The sequence below is a fragment of the Rousettus aegyptiacus genome, unplaced genomic scaffold (assembly GCF_014176215.1).
Source record: "Rousettus aegyptiacus isolate mRouAeg1 unplaced genomic scaffold, mRouAeg1.p scaffold_m13_p_4, whole genome shotgun sequence".
NCBI classification, from domain to species: Eukaryota; Metazoa; Chordata; class Mammalia; order Chiroptera; family Pteropodidae; genus Rousettus; species Rousettus aegyptiacus.
The window spans coordinates 120,535,284-120,555,269 of record NW_023416307.1 but is presented as its reverse complement, the minus strand read 5'-3'; the positions used below and the strand labels follow the sequence as shown (position 1 = coordinate 120,555,269).

The window sequence follows — 19,986 nt, the reverse complement described above, 5'->3', positions numbered from 1 at the left end:
CCAGCTCAGAGACCCCAGAAGAAAGCAAGGATCCTTCGTTTAGTAGCTTTTGCAGAAGTCCTGAAATTAGGCTCTTTCGAGCCTGACCAACCAGCCTCAGGTCATGTGACCACTCCTAACCAATTACCATGGCCAAGGGGATGTGACGATCTGATTAGCTGGGCCTGGTGCCCAACATGGCATGATAGGGGAACAGGTCCCCCTCGCACCATAGGGCATATTGAGGAGTTGGATTTGCTGACTACAAAACCATCCTGAGGTCTAACGTTTGAAGCTTCTGTGAATCGTATTTGTTCACTTCATAGGCAGCACACAGCTGTCGTCCAGAGTGAGACCAACTGGTGCAGGTGTGGGCCGCACCACTCTCTGGCTGTGTGAATGAACTTAAGGGAGTTACTCAGCCTTCCTGTACTGCAGTGTTCTCATCTGGAAAATGAGAATAGTAATTGTTTCTACCTTGTAGGCATGCTGTGAAGATTAAATGGGTTAATCTTTGCTTTATGCTGGATACAGGGCCTGGCATATAGCAGGTTCTCTATGTGTAGGCTTGGTGCTGGAGATTCCAAGATAATCCAACCAGACTTACTCTCTGGCCTTACAGAGCGCATCGTCTGGAGGTGGGCTGGGTTCTTTTAATAAGCACATATCAGTTGAGAACCTATTCTGAGAGATCAGTTAACCGAGTGATTATAATACAGATTGATAAGTACAAGAGCCCAGAGGGGTTTCATTATGGGGACTTCCCAGAACTGAAGGATTATCTGGGTGAATTTGGAAATGGGAAGGTGTACCCGGCAGAGGGAACAGCAAATACAAAATCCTGGAGACAAGACTGAATATGCTGCCTTGGGGAAGTAGAAATTGAACATGGCTAGAGGCTGGCATTTGAGTTTGGACGGGGAGGCAGGGGAGGCCAGGGTGCGAGGGGCATGGAGAGCAGCCATGGTAAGGCTGGAGAGGGCCATAGTGACAAATTGCTCTCCCAGGGTCTTTTAAACTCTTATAGGAATCTGAGCTTCCGCTTACAGGCTGTGCAGAACCCCCGAAAAAATGTTTGTTTTGTTTAAGTTGCGTCACGTGTGTATACCAGTGAAACTCACCAGTATCAATAATGAACGTATCCATCAACCCCAAAGGTTTTCTCATGTCTCTTTGTAGCCCCCTTCCTCCTGCTACTCCCACCTATCCATCCCCAGTGAACTTCTAATCCGCTTTCTGTCGCTAAAAATTAATTTGCATTTTCTAGAAGTTTATATAAATGAAATCACACAATTTGTATTCTTCTTTTATATGGGAGCCTGGCTTTCTTTATTCACTCGACACAAGTATTTTTAATATTCAACCATGTTGTAGCATGTATTAATACTTCCTTTCTTTTTTATTCCAGTGTAATTTAAAAATATAGTGCAGTGTATCTGTTCACCTATAGATGGGCAATTGGGTAGCTTCCACCTTGAGAGTATTACAAATAATACTGCTATGAATATTCATATACAAATCTCTGTGCAGACATATATTTTCACTTCTCCTGGATAGATACTTAAGAGTGGAATGTCTAGACGTATAACAAACTTTTAAGAAGCTGCTAAACTGTTTCCTGAAGTAGTGTTAGCATTGTACATTCTCACTCACGGTTTATGAGAGTTCCAGTTGTGTGACATCCTCACCAAACTTGGTGTTGTCAGTCTTTTTCACTTTAGTTATTCTAATACTCAGTCGTAGTATCTGTGTGGCTTTAATTTGCATTTCCCTCATGACTAATAACATTGAACATCTCTCCAAATATTTATTTGCCATCTGTATATCTTCTTTGGTGAAGTATCTGTTCAAATCTTTACCCCATTTTTATTGAATTGTTTTCTTATTATTTAGTTTTGAGAGTAGTTTATGTCTTCTGGATGCATGTCCTTGACCAGGTATATAGTTTGCAGATATTTTCTCTGAGTCTGACTTTTCATTTTGATGGCGATATCTTTCAAAGAGTAGAAGTTTTAAGTTTTGATGGGATCTAATTTATCAGTTGTTTCTTTTATGAATAGTACTTTGGCAATGTATCTAAGGAATATTTGCCTCAATCTTTGCCTAAGGTTGTAAATTTTTTCTCATGTATCTGTCCCTTGTTCTATCAGTTATTGAGAGAGAAATATGGAAATCTCTGACTACGATTGTGAACACATGTATCTCCTTGCATTTCCATCAGTTTTTGCTTCATATAGTTTTTGCTTCATTTCTTGATGAAATGACACCTTTGTCATTGTGAAATGACCTTCTCTTTCCCTAATAATTTTTGCTCTGAAATCTACTTTGTCTGATATTTTTGGTTAGTGTTAGCATGATGTATCTTTTTCCATCTTTTTGTTTTTAACATATTTGTCTTTATGTCGAAGTGTGTATCGTGTAGCAAAAGAGTTGGGTCTTGCTTTTGAAACCAATCTGACAACCTCTGCCTTTTCTTTGGAGTGGCTTAGACCACTTACATTTATTGAGATCATAGAAATGGTCAGCTTTAAATCTCTCATCTTGCTATTGTCCCATTGGCTCTTTTTTTCCTCTCTTTTTCTGCTCTTTTGGATTTATTGAATACCTTTAAAATTCTATTTTATTTCCTTTGTTAGTTTATTAGCTCTGTTTCTTTGCTTTGTTCCTTTAGTGATGTCTTTAGGACTTATAGAATAGATCTTTAACTTATCACAGTCTACCTTCAAGTGATATTACATTACATACGGTACATCTTATAATAGTATACTTCCATTTCCCCCACACCCCACCCCAGAATCTTATACTACTATTGTCATATATTTTACTTTCGTCTATGTTATAAATATCACGCTACTTTTAAAAATGATTTTTTAAATAGTCACTATTTTTTAAGTTTTAAATATATTTTTTTTAATCTTATATATTTGCCTGTGTAGTTAAACATTTCCAATACTCTCCATTCCTTATGAGGATCTATATTCCCATTTGGTATAATTTTCCTTTAGCCTTAAAGACTTCCTTTAACATTTCTTATAGTATGACTGCTAGTGATATGCATATTGCAGATTTCATATGTCTGAAATGGCTTTATTTTGCCTTTGTTTTTGAAAGATATGTTTGCTGATAGGTTTAAACTTTTCTTTTTGTGTTTTAAAGATGTTCCCCACTGTCTTCTCGTTTGCATTGTTTCCAGTGAGAAATCTAACATTATCTTTATTTCTCTATAATGTATCTTTTTTTCGGGCTGCTTTTAATATTTTCTCTTTATCACTTGTTCTGAGCAATTTTATTTTGATGAATCTTGGTATAGTTTTCTTTATGTTTCTTGTGCTTGTGACTTTTTGGGCTTCCTTAGTATGTGTGTTTATAGTTTTCATCAAGTGTTGGAAATTTTTCACCATTATTTCTTCAAATATTCTTTTTCTGCACTCTCTGCGCATTCTTCTCTCCTGAGAGAACTATAATTGAACACACATTAACGTTGTCCCACAGATCAGTAATGCTCTGTTCAGTTTTTTATTCTTTCTTCTCATCATGTTTAACTTTAATTTCTATTACTATATTCGAGTTCACTAATCTTTCCTTCCATACTGTCTAATCTGCTGTTGATCTTATCCAGTGTTTTTTTTTTTCATTTCAAATATTGTAGTACTTATCTCTAGAAGTTCAATCTGTGTCTTTTTTATATCTTCCTTGTCTTTACTTAACTTTTGGAACATATGGAATCCAGTTATAATAACTGTTATTGTGTCCTTATCTGCTCACTATAACATCTGGATCAGTTCTGGGTTAGTTTTGATTGATTAAGCTTCTCATTATAATGGTTAATTTCCTTCTTTGCATGCCTGTTAATTTTTTTATTGGATTCCAGACACTGCCTTTCACCTCGTTGGGTGCTAGACATTTTTGTATCTCCATTAATATCCTTAAGCATTGTCTGAGATGCAGTTAAGCTACTTAGAAGCCGTTTGATCCTTTTGAGTCTGGCTTTGAATATTTGTGAGATGCGACCTGAGCAGTTCTCAGTGTAGGGTTCGTTATTTCCCACTGCTCAGGCAAGACCCTGTGAGTACTTGACTCAATGTCCCATGAATCCCAAGGTTTGCCAGTCTGGCTGGTGGCCACAGGCACTACTCTCAGCCCCGCCTGAGCGCCAGGCTTTGTTGCCTTTAATCCTTTCAGGTGGTTCTTTCCTTGGCCTTAAGTAGTTTCCTCACACACAGGCCAGATCAGTACTCAGCGGAATTCCAGAGGAGGACTCTCTGCCAGTCTCCAGAGATCTCTTTCTGTACTTGCTCTCATCTCACCACTTCTCTGTGCTAGACTCTTGGCTCCCTCTCCTCAACTCCAGGAGTCCACACTAGGTTCCACCTGGGTTACCCTCCTGAGCAGCAGCCTGGAAACCTCTCAAGGCAGTAAGCTGAGGTAGTACTGAGCTTACCTCTTTATTTCCCATCTCTCAGTTATCACTAACCACCATTGTCTGATGTCCAGTTGCAAACAAATTATCGTTTTACATATTTTTCCTATTCCTAGTTGTTTGCAGGCATGAGGGTAAATTGGTCTCTTACTCCATCTTGGATAGAAGTGGAAGCCCCATTAGTGGTTGAAATCAGAGAAGCAATGAACAAACATTGTTTTTTAGAACAATTTTTGTTTCTAGAAGTTCTTTCTGATCTTCCTAAGATCTTATGCATCTGGGCCTCTCTGTTTGAGTGAGCTCATTTTTCCAGCCTCCTTCAGCCCAGAAAAGTGGTATGGGCATGAAGCCAGCCCTTTAAGACAAGCCCTGTGCATTTCCTAGGAAGTGACCCAGCCTCCCCTGATGTCACCTCACATTTTTGTCTGCAGGTCCCTGGCACTCAGCAGGAAGCGTTTGGGTGAGCAAAGCAACTCGTCACTGTGTTGGCAAGAAAGAGGTGGTTGATGCAAGCAGAGCCCTCATGGGCCATGGGAAGAGGAATTCGACTTTACATTGGAATAGCACTTCTGCATCAGGCTCATCCACATCCCAACCCCCATAGGGTCAGGAGGCAGAGGACTTTTATCCTCTTCTTAGAGGCTGGAGTTGTGAGAGGTCACCCGGCTGCTAAGTGGCATGGTTTATATCTCTGAGCACTTGTGCAGGTTTTAGGGCCCAGGGCATTGATTTGTGTGGCTCTGAGGGGTCCTCCACTCCTTCCCATGTCCCCAGGATGCCATCAAGAAGAACTGGGAGTGACTTGGAGAGCCACTGCCACAGGCTCTCTTGCCAGCATGAATCTGTTTGAGCTGAGGCTGGGAGCACTCAATGAAACACCCCAAAGGACCATTTGCATCAGCTGGCCTTGCCTGGTCAGTGCAAAGCTGGCAAGGATTGATGAAGATGACCAAGAGGGTGCCATCCTTGTCAGGGAAGAGCAGGGCTTTATGGAAGGATGCCTGTGGATGTTGTGTTGTCACTGCATGCAAATGCTACGTAGGAAGAGCCAGTGGAATTTTCCACCAAGGCCAAATCATGGCACACTGCCTTAGACAGCAGCCTTCAGTTCGTGTCTGTCCCAGCAATGTCGAGTACTCATAACACTGGAGAGGGCGGGGTGGAGGGGAAGCATAGGTAGGCTTTAAAGTCATCTTACCTGGTGTCCTCAGATGTCATTGGTGGAAGAAACAAAACTGCATGTGACTTCTAGAGCTGCTTCCTGATTACTTGACCTGCAACACTCCTAACCAGTGAAACTCTAAACCAGACCCTCCAAACCGAGGGTCTTCCAGCTCACCCTGTAACCGTGTGTTTATTTTTGTGTATACTACATTATCCCACGTGCTGTTTTAAGCCGGAATTAGTTACCCGAATCCCCAAATTGGGAGATGACATAGGAAAACCTGGATTTCCGACTTCTCTTGAAAATTTAGAAGCTAAGGCAACCCTAGGCTGAGCAGTGGCCACTCTTCAAGCCCCCACGATCCCCACCACTCCCAGTTTCTTCCTGCATACCAGGACCAGTGAGCACTTACTGAGTCTTATGGACATTCATCTTGTGATTCTGTGAGTGCTGGAAAGCCCTGTCCTGTCATGTAGGACCTATCCTCCTCCACTTTGCACGCAAGGGGTTTCTAAAACCACATAGAAGGGTCATCTCCCTTTTCTTTATGACAGCCTCAAGCTGAGTAACACGCTGCTGTATGTCCTTGACACACTCAACTCAAACCTCCCAGCCTTTGGACTAAAAGCTCTGGCTCCACATTTAACAGGGCTTCCCCACCAAACCTGCCCCTTGAAGCTCATTCCTAGGGAAGTGGAGACATTTGTTTTGGCAGGGGACGAAAGCCTTGCACCACAGGCATGACCTGCTCATGTGGAATTCTGGGTGCTGGGAGGCTCATAAGGGAGGTACTTGGGGGGCAAGTTTCTTCTGAGTGACCTGGCTGGCCTGACATGGGGTCAGGGTACAGAAGACAATTGTGTACTCTTCTTCTGTGGAGAGGACAGGCCATCCCAGTGAAGGCAGGGGAATGAACCAAATGGCCTGTGCTAGGCTTTCTCAGCCCTCAAAACCTATGATTGGAGGCTCCCAAAGGGATACACTTTATATTTTCTTTATGTCACAGTGACCTCAAGGGACACGTTTTCTCAAGGCTATAGAAAGAAGGTCCTACGATTCTTTTTAGTACTGAAGAGATTGTTCATTTGGTTGGGGTTGAACACTGGCCTTGTTCTGTAAGACACCATGGAAGGTGCACTTCTTGAGGGGAGGAGTGGCTTGGACCACCCTGGAGATATTTCCCAGGCTGAGTTGAACAGGGCTCCAGCTTGTCACCTTGGGATACAGCTCTGTGACAGATTTTGAAACCGTGAAAACCAGGGTCTTCAGCCACCACCAACAACGAATAGTGAGTTGGCTGTAAGCAAGTCACATGACTTCGGTTGCCTTTTGCATCAGGAATGGACATGTTGCCTGCACATAACAGAATATATAGCTAAAAGTACTAACGTAATAAGTACCTAGTAGTGGAAAGTCCCAGGTTGATTCAGTAAGGATCCGGGTGCCATCCCATTGTGTCAGCCTCATGGCTGCAAAATGGCTGCCACTTTTTTTAAGACTCACTTCCTCACAGGGAAGCAGCCAATGATAGGAAGAAAGTAGGGGAGGAAGAAGGGTTCTTGTGTCTCTCTCTCTTTCAACTGGGGAGGAAAATCTTCATGGTATCCCTCTAGCAGAAGTTTCAAAGAATGAATCAGAGGGCACTCTTAGGTGGGAGAGAGTCTAGGAGAGTGAGTGTCAGATATTTCCTGCCTCTGCTATGTCTTGGCAGCATGGAGAAAGGGGACAAAAATAACTATTGTATAGAAAACAACCAAGGCTGCCCTGTCTCAATTGTAGAATGGAGGCCAGACTAAGGATCTCCTGGGGCTCCTGTCAGATGCCCAAGAATACATATTTGTCTAAGCTTTGTTGTTCAGGGTTATTATTTGAAAATATACTAGAATATTAAAGATTAAGTTAGTCCATCCCCCGGCCGGTTTCCAGTTTTTCTCTCCCACCCAGTGGTCCCAGTGAAGGATCAATGCTTCAATATTGTTTCCTCTTTTCATCAAAATTTCCATCTCTCTATCTTACTATCAGGGAAGAAGACATTTGACTTGAACAAATTCACCCTAAAGTGTTAGCAACTGATAGGCCCCAGTGTTGGTTCATGTCCATTAACAAATGAGGGCTTGTTTACCTCAAAGAATGAATCATTGATATTAGGTTTATAGCAGGTGGAATTTGAGAAAGAAAAATATATTGTTTCTTGGGAGGGGGCACAAATCTGGAATGGAGGGAATCATATTCCCTGTTATTCCATCTTTGGATAGCAGAAACTTTTAGAAAGTAGGGATATGGTAGGAGAATTAGCATTTATGAAGCACAGAAGTGTGTTAACTCATTTAATTCTCAAAATGACATCGTAAGATAGTGATTAGGATTCCTGTTTTATAGTTTAGGCAAGAGAAGCTCAGGGAGGTTAAGTCACTTGTTCAAGGACACACAGCTGGGAAGTGATAGAGAGGATTCTAACCCTGGACCTATATTGCCTAGGCTACTGATCCTACTTGGCTCCTGCATATCCTTCCCTTTTATCATCTTCATTTCAAGGAAGCTCTGACTCAGCTGGGGTCTCTGAGGGCCCAATCAGAAGTCGCATACCTGCAGCTCCCAGTAAAGTCAGGCCTCATGCAGTGCTGTGCCCTCCATCCAGCCAGCATGGAGAAGGGAGAAGCAGGAGAGCTAGCCAGGAGAGCAGAGGTGAGCAGCAGGTCTGCTGGACCTCACTTTCCTGGGGCTGTATAGCACAGGGACCTGGTGACATTGGGAGATGAGGCCAGGATCTCAATGTCCTAACTGTAGCAGGATCTTGTTACCCAACCCACCTGTAGGGGGCCTGGCAGAATTGCCCCATTCTCTTTAGAGGCCCAGGAGAAGGGACTTATCCATGCCCAGTGTCCCTATGAAGCAGGGCCAGAGTTCAAAGCCAGGTCCTCCTGACTCATTCAGTGCTCATTCCAGCTTACCACAGATAACTGTCTAAGAGGATTTCATCAGAAATTTGTGAAGTACCTGCCATGTGGCAGGCCCTGGGGTAACCAGGGTAAGCAAGGCAAGGTCCCTGTTCCACTAGGCCTCAGAACAATGACAGCTAACGTGGAAGGACATTCTTGAAACCAGTAAACATTAGTGCTTAAAGGACCCATAGGGGATATTGACCTACCCCAAGGCGGGCAAACTCAAATGTCCCCAGTGCCAGGCTGATGGCATGCTGTGTGAAGGTGGAGTAGGCAATGGGGAATGATGGGGACTGTAGCCCTTCTAAGGGTATAGTCATACTCTATACCATTTGCAAGTTCACATTGTGGAAGTATGGGGTCCAGGAACCAGCTATTCCCATTTTTAAGGAAATCCAGAAATCTCTATTTTTATATGTAATTTTCCCAATTTTAAAAACACTCTCCAAGACAATAACAAAAAATTATCTGCAGGCTGGATTCAGCCCAGGGCTGCTGCGCACCGCTCATGAGGCACAGAGAGAGATAGAACTTTTCTGAGGTCACACAGAAAGATAGTGGCTGAGCCCAAGTGCCCCGATCCAAGAAGGGGACCTCATGGACCCACTTCACATTAATTTCAAGGTCCATTCTCTCTTCTGAGTGTGGGACAACATTTTAACTTTGGGTGCAAACCACTTAGGGTGAGAAGTATAGCCCTCCAGAAACAACTTCTATAAGAAACAAATTGGGAAGTTGACAGCAAGTCATGTTAAATCTTCTGGCACCTTCTGCAGAGTGGCCTGCAGTTTTAATCCTGAAGCTGTGTCAGACATGGAGCCATGCTTGCTCCTTTCTCAGAATGCAGGGGACCCTATGCCTCCCCTTAAGGGAGGCAGAGCCCATTCATTGTTCGTGGCCCCGGGTTCTCTTCTGAGCTGCCGGGCCCTGTGCAGGGCCAGCCTGTGGTGGGAGTGGGATCCACTCTGCATGGTCTGTCACACTGTGTCCACAGGGCAAAGACCCTTGGCAAAGACCTTCCCTCCCAAAGCCTGCACCTAAAGTTCCTGGAGATAGGAAAGAGGGATTTGTTACTTGGCTAGTAACAGTAATGTGGATTACAACAGATCAATATGTAGTACACTGAATTAAAAAATGGAAAATTGGGCATAACAACAAATTTGGAAAATGCTTTCCCCTTCTGATTTATGCCTAGGTTAATTTTTTAAAACTATAACAAATATTTATGCAGTATTTACTAAGAGACAAACTCGGTGCTAAGCACTTTGCAAATATTGACTCATTTAATCCTTGTACCCACTCTCCGAGGCAGATACTAATTTACAGATTTACAGATGAGGAAACTGAGACACACAGAGAGTAATTTACTTGCTGCAGAATAAGCAGTTGACAGGTGGTAGGTCTGGGTTGTAAAATCAATCCATGTGGCTTAGGGGCTGTGTGCATAACCATTACTTCCTCTTTTGCTGCTTTATTATTCTGAAACACATTTTCCAATTTGGAATTGATTAACTCAAAGGGAGAAACCATTCTTTTTCAACCTGAGGAAGTAGTTGAAAGACTGTGCCATTGGGAGACAAAAGTCATGGGATCAAATCCGAGCTCTGCCTCCTACCTGGCTGTGTGACACAAGACAAGTAATTCCCCCTCCTCTGAGCCTTGCTTTTCTCATCTTTAAACAAAGCTAGTAGCCCTACCTACCTCCCAATTGGAAGGAAGTGGAGTCAGCAGGCCGTGGATGTGAAAGTGCTTTATAAAGTCTTAAATGCAGTCTTTGGGGCTCAGGGAAGTTAAATAGTCAGGGCCATTCAGCTGGTTTTCACTAAAAAGTGTCCAGCATTTAAGAGTCGCCTTCCGTTGTGTATGAGGATCTGGAGATTCACAATGAAACCAGAAGGCAAAGAGCAGCCTCCACCCCTGCCATGGCAAGTGGTCATTCTGCCCCACAGCTTGTTCCTCGGGCTTGTTCTACTGGCCCTGCCTAGAATCTCTGCTCCAGAATTTGAGGGTATTTACAATCAGCCATTAAGAGGCTCAGCCCCCCTCAACGCACAGCATCGAAGCCCATGTGGGTTGTAAGAGGATTTCTGCCTTTGCGTTGCTTGGCAATATTTTGTTTAAATGAATTTATGCCATGGATTAATATAGTTTGTGAGCCGAACTGCTTACTTGGCAAGAAGGAGGAATGAACAGGATTTTAAGAAATCTGGTGTGAAATCAGTTTTTAGAATGAGGACATGCAGATGAAGCCTAGAGGTGTGGAACTGGACTCCGGAAGAAGCATCCCTGCTTTTCATCCCTGCTGGGCCACTTCCCAACTGTGGGACGCTCCACCTACAACCAAAGCTCTCCATCTCCTCTGGAAAATAACACTCCCGCAGGGTGGTGGAGCAAGATGGTGCACGTGGCAAGGCTGCTTGGTGTCTGGCATGTAGAACGTGCTCAGAGAATGAAGTTATCAGCCCCATGAGAGCAGCCTCTGCACCCCCAACACCCAAAGGGCACGTGGCATATGGGAGGCCCTCAATGGAGATGTGTCAGATCAACAAATGAATGGTGAATGCAGTCGGTTCTCCTTCTTTACAGATTCCCTGTGACTTATTAAATTCGCCTACTTGCTGAATTTTATTTGTAACCCCAAAATCCATACTCACAGTGCTTTCGCAGTCATTTGCAGATATGTGCACAGCAGTGAAAATTTTGGGTCACCCAATGCATAAGTTCCCAGCCAAGGTCGGACAAGGTGTCATGTTGCCTTCTTGTCTTAGCTCTCATATGCAAACAAGTGTGCTGTTTTGCAATCTACTTGGTGCCAGTTTTTTCGCGTATTTGCACTTTTTGTTGGTAATATTGCTGTTTAAAATGTCCCCCAAGCACAGTGCTACCTAGTGCATCTAAGCCAAGAAGGCTGTGGTGTGTCTTATGTAGAAAATAAGTATATTTGATGAGCTTCGTTCAGATGACAGTTATAGAGTTGTTGGCCATCAGTTGTGTTAATGAGTCAATAATAGATATTAAATAAGGTGTCTTTATACAGAAACACATAAAACAAAATTATGTATTGATCAATTGATTAAAAAGTGAAGAGGTTCACAAAAACCTAACCCTGGATTTCTCCTAAGAGCAGTGGTTCAGTGTTCACTAATCCAGTGTTCATGGAGATTTTGTAAAACAAACTACTGCTAATAACAAAAATCAACTATACAGCAATAGTTACTATGATTATTATGGTTTTTATTCTTCAAAAAGGAGTCAGGAAAGAGGTTGGGGTTTGGTATTCTCCTCTCTCGATAGTGGCTATGATAAAGGCTGTGAAAGGTGGTTGTAAACTGTGAAGTCTGTGATAGGCATTGTAAATGACATCACCTTAGCTACTGCATAAATCTCTTACTCCAGGGAAGTTGTCCTGTACCGAGGCCTCTAGGAGGACCTGCCTAGATCCATGGGACTGAGATTGAGCTTTAAGGTCTTAAAAGAGCACCTCGAAAGGAGACACTTCCCTGCACATCAGTCAGTTGCCAAAGCTTGGGTAAGGGCTGTTCGTGTCTGCTGTTCACCCCATGGCCACCACTCAGTCTGGGCTACCACTGTCTCTTGCCTGAACAGTGGCATGGCCGCCTCACTGCTCTCAGTTACCACTCCGAGTTCTCTGCATCCATTCTCCACCCGCAGTGACTGGACCCTCAGCCTTCCACTTTATCGCCCTTAATGGCTTGCTATTTTTCCCAGGAAAAACCCCAAAGCCCTGCCTGTGTCCCATGAGACTGGACAGCCAGGCCCTGCCCATGTCTCCAGCTTCGCTGCCTCCACATTGCCCCTTGCTCTCTGCTGCAGCCACATCGGCTTCCACTCAGGTTCTTGAACTCACCGTGCCCCTCCTGCCATGGGGGCCTTCACACTTACTAAACCTCCCTCCCTGTCCCCATGACCCACTCCCCAATTCCAACACCTTTACCTGCTCACAGCCTGCACATTCTTTAGTTCTCAGCTCAAGTCACTTCCCCGAAGACAAAGCGGGCCCTGTTACTCAGCCCCGACTCCACCACACATTCCCCTTTATCGAACCTGACACTTTACATTCATTTGAGTGACTATTTAGCAAATGACTGTCTTCCCACCCCCTCTCCAAAACTTTAAACTCCATGAGGTCAGATACTGGAGCTTTCTTAGCTTACCACTGAGCCCACAGAGGAGAGGAGCATGCCTGGCACATTGTTGGTCCCCAGTAAACACTTAGCAGGTGAGCAAACATCCATCCCCATGCTGCCCGCTGGGGAAAATCCTACTGGACAAGATCCAGGCTCCCTGTTTGCAGTTCACAAACTGGAAGAACAACGAGCTAACATCTGTGGAATCCAACCATGTACATAGATTATCTTCGATTCTCTCAATAATCCAATGAATTAGAGAGCTCATATGTCCCCCATATTGGAAGAAAATGATGATGGGTCTCAGAGAGACGAGAATGGGCCCAAGTTCCCACTAAGAAAGGAGCAAGGGCAAGATGTGTACCCAGGCCTGGGTGACCCAGGAGCCGGAGCTCTGAGTCTCTCCCTCCACCCCAGCCCTTGTCTTCCCACCTTTGGTTTGTCCACACTCTGCACATGACAGTTTTATATGTGAAAGGATGCATCATTTAGGGGACCAAGAACTTGACCTCATGTCACCAGCCATTCTGATGCTTTCTCTTTTGTATGCACTGTTTCCAAAGTCAGAGCAAGATGGTTCCTGTCGTGGATTCTGTTCTTAGGGGAAACTTAACCGGTTGCCTTCAGCACATCACTTTGCAGAAGCCAAATTGAACTGACAGATTCAGTGCCTGCTGTCAGCATTGGGGCTGCTTGGGGAGGCTTTGGCCTCTGGAAAGCATTGGAGGGGCCATAGGATGGTGAAATAGTGGGACTCATTTAACTCACCCCTTTTTTACACATGGGATACTGAGGCTCAGGAGAGGGGGAGAATTTACCCAGGGTCAGAGAGTAAGTTTCAAAAGCAAAATGAGCCGAAGTCTGGGCTCCCTGGACAGTGTTGCTCACCTTTGCCTCGAGGTCTTGCTGGTGAAATGGAGACAGGCAAAGGTTCTTCATCTCTACCAGTCTATTGTGGTATCTGAAATTTCACCACCGATTCTTATGTCTTAGAGAGATTTCTGCTAGTTCTCTAATGAAATGAAAACACCCTTGAATGGGTAAAGTGGAGAGGGAGACTCTAAGTCATCAGCCAGATAATTTATTCATTTACAACTTTACCCATTCCTTTCTCTTCCCACCAGCATCTTCATCTATCCACTCACCTGTCTTTCCAACCATCCTTATACCCACTCATCTAGCTACCTACCCAGCCACCCACCCACCCATCCATCCATCCATCCATCCATCCATCAACCCACCTACCCATCCATTCATCTATCTACCCACCCACCCATTTATGTATTCATTCATTCATCCACCCACCCATCCATCCATCCTTTTTACGAAACTCTCACTGAACACCAATTCTATGACTGGTTGTATAGGATAAAGAGATGAAAAAAGCTCAGTTCCGGCTTTAGCAGAGACCCCAATACCCTGGAGGCAGTAGATCTGTGAGGCCACATTTCCCTTCCACTGCAAGTACCACACTAAGGGGGGTGGTCACAGTTGGGCTTCACAAGCAGAAGGAATCTAAAGACCCTGATCTCGAGGTCCATCCCAGCTCTTGCTATTAATGGGCTATGTGTGCTCAAATAAGGCCCCTCCTCTCTGGACTCAATGTATGCATCTGTGATGTGGGCAGGTTGGACTAGATGAGTATTGTCCAGACTCCAGTCATTTGTACAGCTCCCTCTACTCCTGTAGAAAGATCACCTGCCCTAAAAAGAACTTAATGTCCTTATTCAAATGAGCTCACTTTTTCTACCAAAATAAATTTTAGAATGAAACTTATTGCTATCATAAATAAGAAAATATGATAACAATTGTCATAAATAGAAAGTAATTGTGAAAGTAATTTTTAAAAAAGGCAAACTGCTGGTGTTGTTAAATTCTAGGTGGATATTGCTTCCCACCAATGGAAGCCTGTTCTCCTTGGCTAGGAGAGAACTCAGCAGGTGAGGGTTAAAGGTAACTTAGGCCTCTCCCCTCGGAGTGGTGTCTCAACATCACTGCATGATGGTGGGGATGGGGTCACCCCTGAAGGGTCCCCGAATATGAACGCCACTACTGCCCAGAAGGGGAAACTTTGCCCTGGAGGAAGCTTCAGGTCAGTGCTGTCCTGGCCACTCCCTTCTGAGCCCTCTGAGTGAGCCCTGGGCCTGGCCCCTCCCGAGAACTCACACCTCCCCTTGCAAACCTCCTAGAAGGGTCAGGAAGCTGTGAGCTGGATTCTGTAATTCAAACCTGGTGGTATCTGCTTCAAATCCTGACCGAGGAGGGAAACCAATATGGAAATCTGAAGCCAATCCATCCAGGAGCTTAGCAGGTGCTCCCATCACTCAGAGGAGGCCCTGACCCCTTCTAATCTTACTTTCAGCCATGAGACGACTCCATCCTGTCTCCACCACCTTTCACCCTTGACCCAGGGTCTCCAAAGCCCATGATTGTATAGGGTCCTCAGGGCATGGCCTTTCTGAATTTCCCTGTAGCATTATCAGGTATGATCAGGGGGGGAAAAGGTCTCTTAGATATGTTAGTGCCTGAAGTGTCTCACTAGCTCTTCAAGCCCCTGGAATGCAGGTGGTCTGGTGGATGGAGCCAGAAGACCTGGGTTTGGGTTACTTTGTGCTCTGATGGCTCCCTGCATGTCTTTGCCTCTGGGTTTCTGGGGCCTGCTGAGCCTGCTACAGCCACATTAACATCAAGGGGTATTATTTACCTGAAAAAATGTCCCATTTTGGATTCAGATTTCAGAAAGATATTTGAAATGCTAAAGCTGCTGCCCGCTCTGTTAAGGACAGAGAAAAGCCCACTTTCTTGTTGGCTTTGGCTCTAGCCAGGGCTCAGAGAGAGAAAGGTCATCTTTGCTGCCCCAGCCCCCATGCCCACATCTAAGCAGCCAAGCCAGAAAAACCCAGAGTGGGGAAAGGTTAAAAACACCATGCTGGTCTTTGCCTTAGAAAGTGCTTTTCTTCTCTAGGTAATAGTTATATTCTCTCAAGCAGTCCTTGCAATTCATTTATTCACTCACTCACTTATTTGTTAGTTCATTCATTTCTCCAGGCTGGTGTTTGACTGACGAGCATGGTCAGGAGAGCTTCTAGGTTTTTTATAGCTGGTGTTCCTCTTGGTACATGCCAAGGCTGTACTACTTGTCAAATATTTTAAACCTCATTCCTGTATTCAAAAAAATTTATTGAGCACACACTGTGTGTTTCAGGCACTGAGCTTGTCAGGCTCTGGAATCTACCAGTGTTTAGATGTGGTCCCTCCCTCAGATGGTCCACTGCAGGAGGAAACACCCACAACAAAGATCCAGACATCGCTATGATGTCTTGGGCAGAAATAAAGCAAAGACATTTTGGGAAGGTTGCCCAGAGGGTGAAATTCCATCCCCAAGACTTTTATTAAATCCCCTTACAGACAGAGGAAGGTACCTGAGAGATCTTTGAGGTTAGCATTCCCAAAGTGGCTTCTGAGGAGTGCTAGTTTTGTAGTGTTAATAGACATTACTCCAAAAGGGTTGCAAGGTTAAGGAAGTTTATGAAATGCTGGGTCAAGCAAAACTAAGCCAGTTTCTGTGTTGTAGGACCATAGCTTATCATAGCTTGATGTATTCATTGCTTTGTGCAACTTACAAAGGTGGCAGGGGCTCCGGCATGAAAATTGGTGCTGTGTTTTAGGGAGCCTCTCAAAAGACTAGAGCTCTTCAGTGCTCACTTCAGGGAGACTCTAATCTAGTACAACGCCCTTGTTCACAGATAAGGAAACTGAGTTCCAGAGAGTGACAGAGACTTGTCCCATGTCTTACAGGGAGCAGGGGGCCAAGCTAGGACTAAAACCCAGGGCTCCTCCCCTGCAAGCAGGTTCTTTAGGGTATGTGGTTTGGGGTTTGAGTGCTAGTGGCACGTGAGAAGAGTGGGATCCATGTGGGCTGAAGGGATCCTGGGAGATTCTTGGAGGAGGTAAAAGGTGAGCTGTAAAGTCTGGGGCCCCTGGGAGCCAACGACTCATGACTTTACTAACTAATCAGTAGTATCACCAAGAATCAGATACACATATTGATGCCCAATATGCCTGGAGAAGACTTCACGCAAGAGAAGGCTTCCCACCAGAGATTAGTCCCTGAACTCAGCAAAGATGCAAGCAGCAGGAGGAATATTTTTTAGGTGTCTTCTTCCAGGAAGCCTCCCATGATGCTGACCCCAGGTCAAAATGATCCCTCCGCTGGTTTCGTTTTGTAATGTCATTTTACACTTCTCCAGTCTTCCTTGTGAGTTTTGTTTTTAGCCATTTTGAGAGCCTGACTAGCATATAGGTGACTGGAGAGCAGAACTAGTGGTTTATTCTTCCTCGTTACAGTTCATGTTTATCAGGAACTGGCTGCGTGCTGGACACAGCACTCCGTGCTTTCCCTGAATCTTCTCATGTCACCTTCGCCACCGCCCTACATAGTAGTTGTTTCTATCCCCATTTCATGGAGGAGAAAACTGAGGCTTGGGAGGTTGAGGTGCCTTTCTCGAGATCATGGACTAGGAAATGATGCAGAGACTCGAACCCAGGCCTTCATTTCTCTTTAAGTGGCGGGCTCGCGAAATGGGACAGAATTGAGTGGTGGATAATCCCACAGGAATCCTGCTCTTCTGGGGCGGTCACTTAAAGCCTGGTCTCTCCTATCTCTACAAGGCTGGGGTTGGGGCCCCTGCCTAGTGACCATGCTCCAAGCTCAGCCCTGTCTCAGCTTGTTGACTGTAAGAGGATCCAGGGTGCGATGTGCGGTCAGCTGCAATTTAGAAGGGCAAGAATTGTAGACTGACAGCTGGCATGGCCCCCAACCTCTCATACCCACTGCCCCTGTGCTTGGACTTGCCGTAGACCTTCAGGAGTCCTGGCCTCTACTCACCCTCATGTCACTCCAGAACTTTCCGTGCTTGGGGTCTGGCAGTTTTTCCACCAATTGCTCCCCACCCCAGCCCTTCACTTTTATTTATGGACAGAAAAACTTGCACTCAGGTTCATAGCTGTTGTCGGTGTGGATGAAATTTTAACAGTGGTGATACCCAAGAAGCCTCCTGACTGCAGTTCTTGGTTTGGACCAGGGGCCGGGGTCTCCTTTCTTCCGTAATTAAAAATTCACCAGTGAAGACAGATTGCTCATCAATCTTTCATCTCAACAGTTTCCGCTGGGGAAGAAAGGGGCACCAGCCTGGCTGCCCACAGCCCAGGACTGTACTACCATGTGCATGAGTTCAGGGCCTTGGGTTGGGAGCAAGCATGCCCAGCCAAGACTGGAGAGGCCCTGTGAATATCACGGGAAGGGTACTGGATGTGGCAGGTGGCTAGTTCTGAGCTTTCTGCCTCATATGACCCAAGATGTTAGGGAGAGGCTCACAAAGGGTCAGAAAATGAGTGTGTGGAGCAAAATGATCAGGAGGGGTCTGAATAATGACATAATGAGTGTGTGGAGCAAAATGATCAGGAGGGGTCTGAATAATGACATGGCTTATCCAATTAAAACTACAGGGAGATATAAAGTTGCTAAGAGAGTAGATCTTAAATATTTTCACCACAAAAAAAGAAATGGTAATTATGTAATACAATGGAGGTAGTACACTTTAAACTTACACAATGTTATATACCAGTTATATCAATAAAACTGAAAAAAATATATATATATATATACACACATATATATCTTCCATGTTTTGGCCAATTTTAAAATTTTTATAGGAACTCTCCAGTAAAACAAACAATGAAATGAGGTGTTTGAGGACCTGAGCACAGGGTCAGCCTGGAGAAGGCACGCTAGTTGACAATGCGTTATTATTATTGCCATCGCTGTTATTGCCTTAGCTCTAGAACTCACCGACCATGCTGGTCTGAGGTGTGTTAGATAATTTCTCCAGGAGCTACTTGCTCATCTGTAACATGAAGGACATAACAGTGCCTGCCTCGTGGAGTTAGGGTGAGGAGTGAATGAACTGGGGATCTCTCGATGTGATAAAATTGAGCAAACCTAGTCTCCTGATGCCTCCTGGCCCTCATGTGTCCTGGTGGACAAACAAAGCACTGGCACTGGCTCTGTCATTTCCTGGCTGTGTGGCCTGTACAAGCCCCACCCATCTCCTGGCCTCAGTTTCCCCATCTGTAAAAATCAGGTGCCAGAGCAGATGATCTCCTGGGTCACTTCCAACTCGGTTCCATGGAACCCTGCATGTTGCCTCTTGTCAGGGTAGTGTTTTTCCCAGAAGAGATATGGGGAGGGGAGGGCTCGGCTGGCCACTTTGTGCGTCCTATGACTATTATGTCAGTCTCATGCCTGTGGCCTCCCTACAGCTCTGCTCCCGGATCTCTGGGAACTCTGGGCTGGGCTATCTTTCTGGGAAGGGGGTGGCCTGTCTCCATAGTGAGAGAAATTGGAAGAGTGTCCAGTGGAAGAGAACAGGTGAGAGTGGTGAGGGGAGCTCAGGACCTGGGCTGGTCTCCAGGTGCTAGAAGCAGGGGCAGAAAACTCAGGTTCAGGCCAGGTGAGCAGAGAGACTTGGGAGGGGTCAGCACCAACTAATAGTCATTGGGGTAGAACCGAGCTCCTGATGCTTGGAGAGGACCTGATTAGCCTCACCTTGGGGTCTGAGGGCTGCGGATCCTGTGGGTGAATGGGGCACAGGAGCAGAACCACAGTGCTGGACATCTACCATTTATCTCTTGAGGCCCACTCTCCCCATTCTTCACCCAGACCTGTACCCCAGTAGGTGACCTGTAGCATCAAAGACCTCTCTGCCACTCTGGCTTCCTGCTGGCTTTGGCCAATGGATACAGAGTGAGGGGGAAGAGGTATTAGAGTATTTAGTCTCCCAGCTCTCTCTCCCTCAGAGTCACCTTGAGCTAGTTGCATACCTGGACCACAGGTGACAACTCCTATCAGAGGTCTTCTCCATGCAGCCCTCACCGTGCCTGGGTTTGGAAACCATTTCCTCCTCCTACCCCCTTCTAGACTAGAGGTGATAAGAAAGGAATCCTCACTTCTGCTTTCCTCCTGCCAACACCTTTGTCAAGACAATTTTTATTAAACCCTCAGGACCCTGCCTGATTCAGCTCCCAGCCACAGAGCAGGGATGTTGGAAACAGATGGGAGACGAGGCAACAGGGCCCCCCACCCAAACTTTGTCTGGAGTCTGACTCAATCTTTTCACCCTTGATTTCTCCAAGGGATGGGCCTGGAGTTCTCTCTCCTGACTTCTCAATTAATAGGTCTAGACCGGGAGAAGGAAGGAGAGGGTTGGGAGCCCAGGCAGGCATGAAAGGGGAGCGTGCCCAGCTGTGCAGGTCCTGGGCAGACACCAGAGT

The 19,986-nt window shown here is 45.3% G+C and overlaps 1 protein-coding gene across 9 annotated transcripts in view; it reads left to right on the top strand.

Annotated features, from left to right (window-relative positions):
* Nucleotides 1-19,986, top strand: part of ATP2B2 (ATPase plasma membrane Ca2+ transporting 2) — a 359,406-nt gene that overhangs the window by 58,121 nt on the left and 281,299 nt on the right. The gene's annotated exons all lie outside the window — the stretch shown is intronic.